The sequence below is a fragment of the Crocodylus porosus genome, unplaced genomic scaffold (assembly GCF_001723895.1).
Source record: "Crocodylus porosus isolate Cpor-Errol unplaced genomic scaffold, CroPor_comp1, whole genome shotgun sequence".
In the NCBI taxonomy this organism is placed as follows: Eukaryota; Metazoa; Chordata; order Crocodylia; family Crocodylidae; genus Crocodylus; species Crocodylus porosus.
Genome location: NW_017728948.1, coordinates 74,181,281 through 74,191,178, shown reverse-complemented (window position 1 = coordinate 74,191,178; position 9,898 = coordinate 74,181,281). Strand labels below are relative to the sequence as shown.

At 41.3% G+C, this 9,898-nt stretch overlaps 1 long non-coding RNA gene across 1 annotated transcript; it reads right to left on the bottom strand.

Moving 5' to 3' along the window:
* Positions 1-444: 444 nt before the first annotated feature.
* Positions 445-8,115, bottom strand: LOC109321902. Its single transcript, XR_002104205.1, has 3 exons — positions 8,105-8,115; positions 4,809-4,812; positions 445-532 (listed from the first exon to the last, which is right to left on the bottom strand). It is a non-coding gene; the product is annotated as an uncharacterized LOC109321902 (long non-coding RNA).
* Between the last annotated feature and the right edge of the window lie 1,783 nt (positions 8,116-9,898).

Sequence of the window (9,898 nt, the reverse complement as noted above, 5' to 3'; positions counted from 1 at the left end):
GAAGCCAGAGCCAGCATAGAAAAACTCTGAAATATTTTTATGATCTGCTATAAATTGAGAGAGCCATTTTAACTGCATGCTGCAGTTGAGCATTTTACTATGAGTCTGATCTTGCAAATACTTACAGAGCATTTTCTTTATTACTAGGAAGTGCTAGACCAAGTAGCAAGCATTTGAAGGAGCAAAGTAATGTGATGAACATATTGTGAGACTGTACATTTTTCTCAGTCTCTGTAAAACTAGAGGTATCTTCTCTTCAATGTTAAGATCAATATTCTAGCATGATCTCTCCTACGGCTTTGTTACATGGAAATTTTGGGTGGCTCCTGGACCTCTTAACCCCTAGACAGTTCGCACATTAACACTTTAAAGTGGTTCTAAGTAGTTATGTGGCTCAAAGGTACACCACTCCAGGGAAGGATTATCTCTGGTCAGGACTACCAAACTCCTATTCCATAAAGGTGTGGTCACTCCTAACAGATGTGCCACCCAATCTGAAATCCTCCAGTATCCCAGGATGTCTCTCATACCCCTGCATGTAAAGCAGGGATAGAAGCCTCTCCTGGCTCACTAGCCTTCTAGTGGCAGTTCACAGCTATAACTCCTGCTTGCTGGGCCTCTAGTGGAAAGTCTCAGATGGGCAAGTGGGGAACAGTCAGAGAAGGTTTCTAGACTAAGGTTGTGACTGCTCCAAACTACAATAACACTAACACAGATCAACATTTGTGCACTCACAGCAGAAGGTGTAACAAGGCCCTTATTTTAGATAGGGAAAGGAGGAGTGGTCAGAGTTTCTCTGTATCCTGTCAGTCTTAGAATCATAGAATTGTAGAAAAATAGGGTTGGCAGAGACCTTAGGAAGCATCTAGTCCAACCCCCTGCTCAAAGTAGGATCATCTCCAACTAGATCATCCCAGCCAAGGCTTTGTCTACCTGGGTCTTAAAAACCTCCAAGGATAGAGATTCCACCACTTCTCTGGGTAACCTGTTCCAGTGCTTTACTACTCTCCTAGTGAGAAACTTTTTCCTAATATCTAACCTAAACTTCCTTTGCTACAACTTGAGACCATTGCACCTTATTGTCATCTTCCATCACTGGGTGCATCTACCTGTACTATTAATGTAACTCAATATACTCCAGTGCAGTTCACACCGGAGTTTATTGCTCCCAGGCATCGCATTTATACGTACGCCCAGGACCGCAGCACGATGAGCCAGGTCGGCGCATCCCCAGCTGACAGATGGCCCAGGGGGTCAACCTGTCAGCCCAGTGCTGCTGTTGAGCGGCTGTCTGAGGCAGGCAGGTGCTCTACTGCAAGGCTAGCCAGTAGACAGTACCTGCACTGAATCACCCTCATGCCCCAAGCCAGCTGCATCGGCATCTACATGTGCACTGCAGTGCACTAAACACTACTGTAGGATAGTGCGTATATTTACAGGTACTAACCTACAGCAGCATTTATTAGTTTACTACGGCCTAATAGGGCCACAAGGATAGATGCTGAGACTTTACTGAGGATCTAATTAGGCATCTGTAGTAAATACCTCATGTAGATGCGCTCACTGAGAACAGTCTAGCTCCACCCTCTTTGTTACCACCCTTCAGGTAGTTGAAGGCTGCTATTACATCCCTCCTTAGTCTTCTCTTCTGCAGACTAAATAAGCCCAGCGCCCTCAACCTCTCTGCAGAAGTCATGTCCCCCAACCCCCTTGTTAGAGGGTTATTTTTAATGCTTTGAAGTTGTACCTGCTTATAGTATTGTTTATATTTTACCTTATTTAATCATTGCTTAAGTTTTGTCCTTATTAACTTTTTGGTTTTATTATTAGCTGGCTTTAAGTTGTTTTTGTAGAGCTCACAGGTGCTCTTTATATCTTTTTTATCACAGTGAGAAGTTCTTTTAACATAACATAGCAATGACCTTGTTACCAGCTCCTCCAATTAACTGAACTTCACACTAACCAGCTGAATAAGAGGGATTCAAGGACTGGATATATCAATGAAAGGTGATAAGGGAGACCAATGGACAATGCCAAAGTAAGACACCGGAAAAAGGCCAAATTAAGAGGTGTGCTTGTAATGGGTCTGTTAGACAAAGGAATATGCTGAGAGGATAAAAGATGGAGAGTATGCTGACTGCAGAGAGGCTAACCTGAAAGTGAAGAGTCATCAAAGGAGTGAAGCTGAAGAAAAGCATAAGAAGGGGAGCAAGAAAGTTCATTGTCATCATAAATCCACCTTCAACACCTGTCTGGACCAGCCCAGCCCACGACGTACCCTTTTCTTCCAGGAACTGAGTGGCCATCTTTTCTATTGAGCAAAGTAACATCAGGGATTGGGTGAGATTATTGTACTGAATGTTTTAGTCTCTCTGAATATAGAAACTGCTAAGATAATACTTGTAGTACTAATAAAGTTAGACTTTGATTTTAAGACACCGAGTAGTCCAAGACTGATTTTAAGACACTGAGTTGTCTGCATTTAAGTGACACGTTGATTTTAGGACACTGAGTTGTCTGTATTTCATGTTCCACTTAAGGGTTAATTGTGCTTTAATGATTCCTAAGCACAATCTGGTGGACAGTCGTGCCAACACCCCTAGCCATTTTTGTGGCACTCTGCTGAACTCTCTCCAATTTGTCCACATCCTTTCTGTTTTGCTACATTTGCTAAAAACAGACAACCGGTTTGCTTCAGATTGGAGCATTTTGTGCCACAGCAAACCTCAGACCTTACAGACATATAAACCATGGTCCCTCACTAAGTACCTGTGAAGCATCTGAAATAACACTTTGCCATTTAAGCCTCATGCATAAACAACCACCCCCTCCCATCCCCATTCTTATTTTTATGCAAATCATATCTCAGACTAGTCCAACCTGGATTAAATCAGTTGCCTGTTTTTAGCTATCTGTATTGGGCCCAGTTTGTGCACACCCATTAGAATGTAATAGCTGCTATGTGGTCCAGAGTAACAGCTTTGCCTCCCATTCTAGAACTATTTCAAATGTGCATTAGTCAATACCATATGACTGGAAGGCAGTGAAACTGAATGAAATGGTGAATGCTCTGACCCCTTTCTGGTCATAAATGGTGTCAAGCAGGGCTGTGTGCTTGTACCTACTCTCTTCAGCATGGTATTCTCTGCCATGCTGTCAGATGCCTTCCAAGATGATGACCTTGATATGGGGATCAGGTACCATTACAATGGAAATATTGTCAACCCTCATAGGCTCTGAGTGAGCTCCAAAGTCCAGACAGCCTTGCTTCGCAACTTCCTCTTCACTGATGACTGTGCATAATGTGCGGACTCACAAGCTGAAATGCAAAGGTCCATGGACCTATTCTCATCAGCCTGCGACAACTTCGAACTCATTATCAATACAAAGAAGACTGAAGTGATGTTTCAACATGCACCTGGCACAACACCCCAGAAACCACACATCTCAGTTAGAGGCCAACAATTGTCAATGGTCAACAAGTTTGCCTATCTAGGCAGCACGCTGTCCATGTCGATGACAGAGTCAACGCAAGGCTAGCAAAAGCCAGTGTGGCCTTCGGCAGACTCCTTAAGTCAGCCTGAGACCACAGAGGCATCAGAATGTCAAAGGAATTGAATGTTTACAAAACCCTCATTCTCCCAACCCTCTTTTATGTCTGTGAAACATGGACTGTCTACCAGAATCATGCCAAGAAACTAAACCACTTCCGCCTGTGCTGCCTACAAAAGATAGTAAAGGTCAAGTGGCAGGACAAGATTCCAGACACTGAGGAGCTCAGAAGGTGAGCTCTCCCCAGTATCCTTACTCTACCAAAACTGGCACAGCTAAGATGGGGTGGCCACCTTTCAAGATTGCCTGACACTTGCCTGCTGAAGAAAGTCATCCTGGAGGTCATCAGCCCAGAACAGAGCAGTGGCGCATGGCACATGGAAGTCGGGGGTTTGTCGGATGCATACTGATGCCGCATTGTTGTACAGAAGTTGTCTCCCCTCAGAGCCTTTTCATTCTCACTCATATTTTATAATAGCAGCTGCACATCTGTTGCCTATTCGTTAGAGCAGGGGTGTTAGCTGCATGTCTGTGATGACTTGTTTTCTTCCTGCTGGAGCATGGCTCAGCTTCTGTGGTTAGAGATGACCTTTGGATTTAGCTTCAGCCATTTTTCCACAGGTGTGATATTTTTATCTTCTTTCTTGCTGTTTGCATCTTTAGTTTCCATTTCCTTTCTTGCCTGATCATATGCATACCACATTCATACAAAATGAGCACTAACATGGCTAAATAAAACAACATGGAAGATAAAATTATAAATCAATATAAGTTAGTTAAAGTTGGTTAAAAAGAAAATTAGTGTGAAATTAGTGCGAGTCCAACAGGTGGTATGGATAGGTTGGCTTGGATAAGAATCGGGCTAAGAACAAGCAGGCTAGAAGGAAGGCCAGTCTAGGGAAAGTGAATCTAGAAAGACCACAGTGGGTCTAAAGAAAAGCTGGTGCTGAGAAGGATCCAGCAGAGACTGAGTGGGGTTTGTGGATTGGAACAATTCCTGAGAAGACTGATCACAAACCCAATGATATTGAAAGGGATAGGTTCAGAAAGCTGCGTTCAAGGGAGCCAAGGGGAGCTTGGTTGTGAAAGGTACTGTGGCCCTGCAAGCAAGACTCAATCTCTTCTTGTGATCTTCTCACTAAATGTCAAGATGTGGTAGCTAAGTCAAGCAGCGAAGCTGGGAGAGAGACCTGGCTTGTGCAGGGACCATAAAGACTGCACCATGCTTGAAAAAGGGGGTATTGATGAGTGGTCACACCCCTAAAATATTTAATAGGCATTCATTATAAAACTATGGCACTACAAAGTTTGTTAACTTATTGACGTATCACTTTTGAATGTAAGGTATTAGTCTGGCCCTTGCCTTCCACTTTAATCCAGTCTTCTTTTTCATAAGAAATCAAATATAATATAGTTTGACTGGCCATTCGTTCCACTAGACTTCTGAGGCTCTCAAAAGGAAGAATTAGAATGGATAGCTAAAAAATAGCTTCATAAAACTGGTTACAAGCAGCCTCACAATTTTGTCACAAATGGTTTGAAGAGAGAAGAAAATAAAACAGGAGTCTGTTCAGAAGATAAAGGGCTTCATATATTTTGTCTTTGTTGTGTATCATAACTCCTATTAACGCTAAGTGAAGTTACAAATCATGTGCTGCTCATCAAGATGAGAATGGAACTCAAAGGAAGGACAAGAATAGCAATATATATAAAGTCTGATTTCACAGCCATCCTGAGAATTGTTTATACAAAAAAGTTTTATTGCTACCAGCACTGCTGAAAACACCTGCAATGCTGTAAATGTGCACTGAGCCAGATCTTATTCTACCTATTACAGGGGTGGGCAAAATGTGGCCCCAGGGCTGGATGGAGCCCACCAGGCCTTTCTATCCAGCCCATGGGGCCCCTAAAAAATTTAGAAAATTAATATTAATCTGCCCTGGGCTGCCTGTCATGTGGCCCTCGATGGCTTGTCGAAACTCAGTAAGTGGCCCTCTGCCCAAAATAAATGCCCGCCCTGACCTATCAAGTGCCTAAGTAGGCTTAAGTGACTAAGTCCAATCTTATTACTCCCTACTCAATCCCTGAAAAAACACTAATGAAAAAATGGGTGGATCATCCTCCTCTCTGTCACTTTTTATGACTTAAATCAAAGATGACAGTGCCTTACAAATATAGATGTCCTGACAGTTTTACAGGGACTGAAGATGGATACAATATTATCAAACTTGGGCACCAAAGTCCACTAAAGATGTGGCTTGTCATGCAACCAAGGGAATAGGCCCCACTCACCTGATCCCTATTCAGGTGCATCAGCCCAAGAAACAAGGTGGTGAACATATGCTAGCACACACCAGTGGCAACTTTTTGCCAGATTCAGAGTCAGTCTAGTAAAATGAGATAAGCTTGTATGTGCATATGTGAAGGTCTTAAAGCACTCACTTGACGTAAAGGTTTAAAGTGAATGTGTAAGACAGAAATTCCACTGACTCAGCATTGCCAAAGCCAACTACAAGTTGTTTTTCAACTAAGTAAGTTTTCTTACTGTCATTCAGTAATAAAAAGTAACAAAACTACACCAGAGCTTGCCCTTTTATCTGCTTACTTAGTGTGATGTGCTCCCTCAATTTATAGGCTAGTAACACAAAACAACATATAACTATAACTATGAAGACTTCTTCAAATGTTCTAGCTGTTTCACAGTTGTACTTTTTTTTGCTTTGCCCTTTCAGATTGACCTTGCAAAGGAAAAAGGAAGTGAGCTGAGCAAGGGGGGAGGGGGAATCAATTTGGCTTATCTGCTTATGAATTGGGTAAAACCAGAAGAAAATGTAGATGTTCTGTGGCAGCATAAGCAGTGTCTACCTATCACTATATCACAATAGTTTGAAAAAATCTTTAATGTGGGAAAATAAAAAACAAAACTGATTTCTTATCCTCTCTAAACTCCTGGCAAAACTTGAGTATGAAAATGTAACTTTCACTTTGGTTTTATGCAACCAACCAACCCATAGTAGTTCAACTAAGCCTACTTAATGTGATAACCAACCTAACTCCTCTTAAACAATCTAGTTCTTTTAGCTCTTATTTGAGCCAGGCACTAGATTACGAGGGAGATAAAATGATCAGACTCTTACCTTATAAAAATGAGTCAGGGTAGATTGCCAAAGAGTTTTGTGTTCATGAGGGAAAATAATGGTCTAATTACATTGGAGTCAAGGCCAGGGATGAATTCCACCCAGTGGGAATGCCTACATGTGCCCCTACAGTGCCATTGTTACTGTGCCATCGTTTAGTACTTCCTTTAGGAAGTATTCTATGATGGCACAGTAACAACCATACTGCTATGGCAAGGTAGTGTCTCATCTAGACACGCCCAGTCAGTACAAAATTAGGCCAACTATGTTACTATTTTAAATAAGTATACCACCTTTCATCTGAGGATTGCAAGGAGATTTATCCAGGTGTGGCACTATTGTCCCCATTTATAAATACAGACCATGGAGAAGCAAACAGAGTTGACCATCTGATCGGAGCAATGAAGAGCCATGAATGGAACCCAGTACTCCTCATGAGTCCTAGTAGCTTTCTATACTCTTAGAACACACAGCAAGTTTCTACACCCTTCCAGTGCAATTCCACAGTCATCAGTAAACTTAGGCATAAACAGAAAATAGACAAAATTGAGGGCTTTCTCCTTACATGTTTAAAATACCAAAAACAGTTTACTTGTTGACATGTATTTTCTGCTGACAAATGTTCTGTCATCTACATGAATTCCTTTACTTGCTCAATTGGCAATCTGTTGCCTTATTGGTAACCCATTTTTTGAAAAAGATGAAATAGACAACCTTAGTTAAATGGTCAGTTGTCATCTAATTGACATTTATATATAATGTAGGTATATAATATGTATATGAATGAAGACAAGTTTATTGTAAAGAAATGCAAGGCATTGAATATATCAGATTCCAAGGGCATGCATGTATTTGTTTCATGATTGAAATGTTTAAATTATAAATGACGTATAACAATTTAAGTATCCCTTATGAATTAATCAGGTATTGGTTTGCACCAGTGCTGATCATTATGATTTCATTTAGTGCTTATGGATAGGGCCTATATTTCCATTTGTGCTGCATAATCATTTAGTGGCATTAATCACTGGACACTTAAAATAGTTTACCATGGATTCACACACAATGTGAATAATTAGCTAATAAATAAATGAGCTTAAAAATAACCTACATGTAACTACAGTTTCACAAGATGTATTTGCTGCTTCTTGTGTTTGTTTGAATCGCATACGACTGAGATCTCATCCAAAGCATTGTAATTAAAGTAGCATCATTAATTTTAATTATAATCCACCCACCTGCATACCACAGCCTTTGTAATATAGATGTATCACTAGATATCTACATATGCTCTCTCTAATAAAATTTACAATTCAAGTTTTCATCTGAATGATTTTAAATAAAATAGTGGCAGTACTTTTAGTATTTTGTAGTGCCAAAGAGATGTGTGCAGCACATTCTAGTAGCTAAAATACACAGAGCAAAGGAGAAAATCCATGGCCCAAAAAGTATGTGGTTTCAAAGCCTAACTGTGCTCTTAATGAAGCTGTTGGAATTTTACCAAGGGCCAATATTGGAATAGGATTATTTCCAGGATAATCAGAGTAATACAGCAGAATGCTACAATCAGCAGTAGAAATAGAAGATGCATGTGTTCTACAGAGCATACAGTCTTTAAAATAGGTGGGATTTTAGGTAAGAGATGAATGAGAATAATGAAATTACCAGACTAATGTTGATAGGAATGTTGTCCTAACTAGAAGGGGCAAGCATTTTTAGAAGAGGCCTTGAAGTGAGATAGTTAATAGAAACAAAAAAGTAAGGAAAGTAGCTTGGATGAAGGTGTAGCACTCATAAGTCAGCAAATGCTTTTTCAGTATACATGTGATCACTTTTCTGTGCTAAATGGGGAAATAGAACATGGCTCTGGCAAGGCTGGTTTTGGTCACAGTTCACGTTTGGTGCTCCAAGACGCCTAGTGAGTGACAGAGTTTGTGCAAGTTGGGTAAGTTGGGTATGTCTGTTTCTTGGCTTTCCGCAAATATTTTACTAATGTATGTCATTTTGAAACTGCTCCCTGGTCTGGAAGTGGAACTGTGTGGGGACAAAATTTGGGCCAAGATATGGGCAGGTAGAAAGACTTATAAGAGAACCAGAAGCTTGAACAGAATATGGCAAAAGGGCAACAATACATGTTTAGCTATTGTTTAATAATGACAGCGGTGCAGTAAAATTCAGTAAGATTAATCAACTTTTCTTTCATGTCTCTAGTAATGAATTGCATTACCTGGGGCACATCTACACATGCAGTTAATATGAAGCAATAAACTCCAGAGTTTATTGCCATTTGAACATGCACCTGGGAGTGCAGCATGTTGAGCCAGGTTGGAGCAGCCCCAGCTGGCAGAGGGCCCAATGAGTCAGCCTGTCAGCCCGGGGCTCAATGTGCTATGGAGCGGCTGACTAGAACTGAAGGTGCTTCAGCATGGGGCTAGCTGGCAGACAGCCCCCACAGTCAAGAGCCTTCATATCCCAGCCAGCCAGGTCAGTGTCTACATGTGTGCTACCGCAGAGTAAAAAACTCCACAGCAGGGTAATACAAGTACTACCCTGTTGTGGAGTAAATTGGTTTACTCTAGCCTAATAGGGTCACACATGTAGACACTGAGACATTTATTGCACAGCTAATTAGTCTACTGTGCAGTAAATGTCTCATGCAGGAGCACCCCTGCTGTCAGGAGAGGGCAAGTACTTTTGGATTGGCTGTCCTTTGGTAAGCAGTTCATGCAGTACACTTACAGAAACCCAGGGAAGTTATAAAACTGAACCCAAAATATTTGCAAATTTATTTGGCCTATGGAATACCATTTAAGATTTCCAGACTAGGGATCACATCCTCAGACCTTCCTGACTCCTCTTTGTACTAATGGAAGTAAATATGCATTGGCAATGCACATAAGAATTTTTCCATTACAGCCTAACAAAATCCTCACCTTGTCCCATGCAAAACTGCGCCTGCTTTTCCCAGCCATGCAAAGTATCTCAGGAAGAAGAAGGAGTCATATTTGGAGTGGAGGGAGAAACAGGACTGGAGCACAGTGTCTTTCTGGAAGATGAGGGCTTTGAGTATTAGATGCAAGTAACAGTGCTATAGCTACAGCAAGGGCTGATCTAGCCTCCAGACTCAGGGCAGGCAGAAGGGTGATGGGAAGCTTCCCCACCCATTTGGCATATATAGGGATATAGCCAAATCTATTTTCAACACAAAA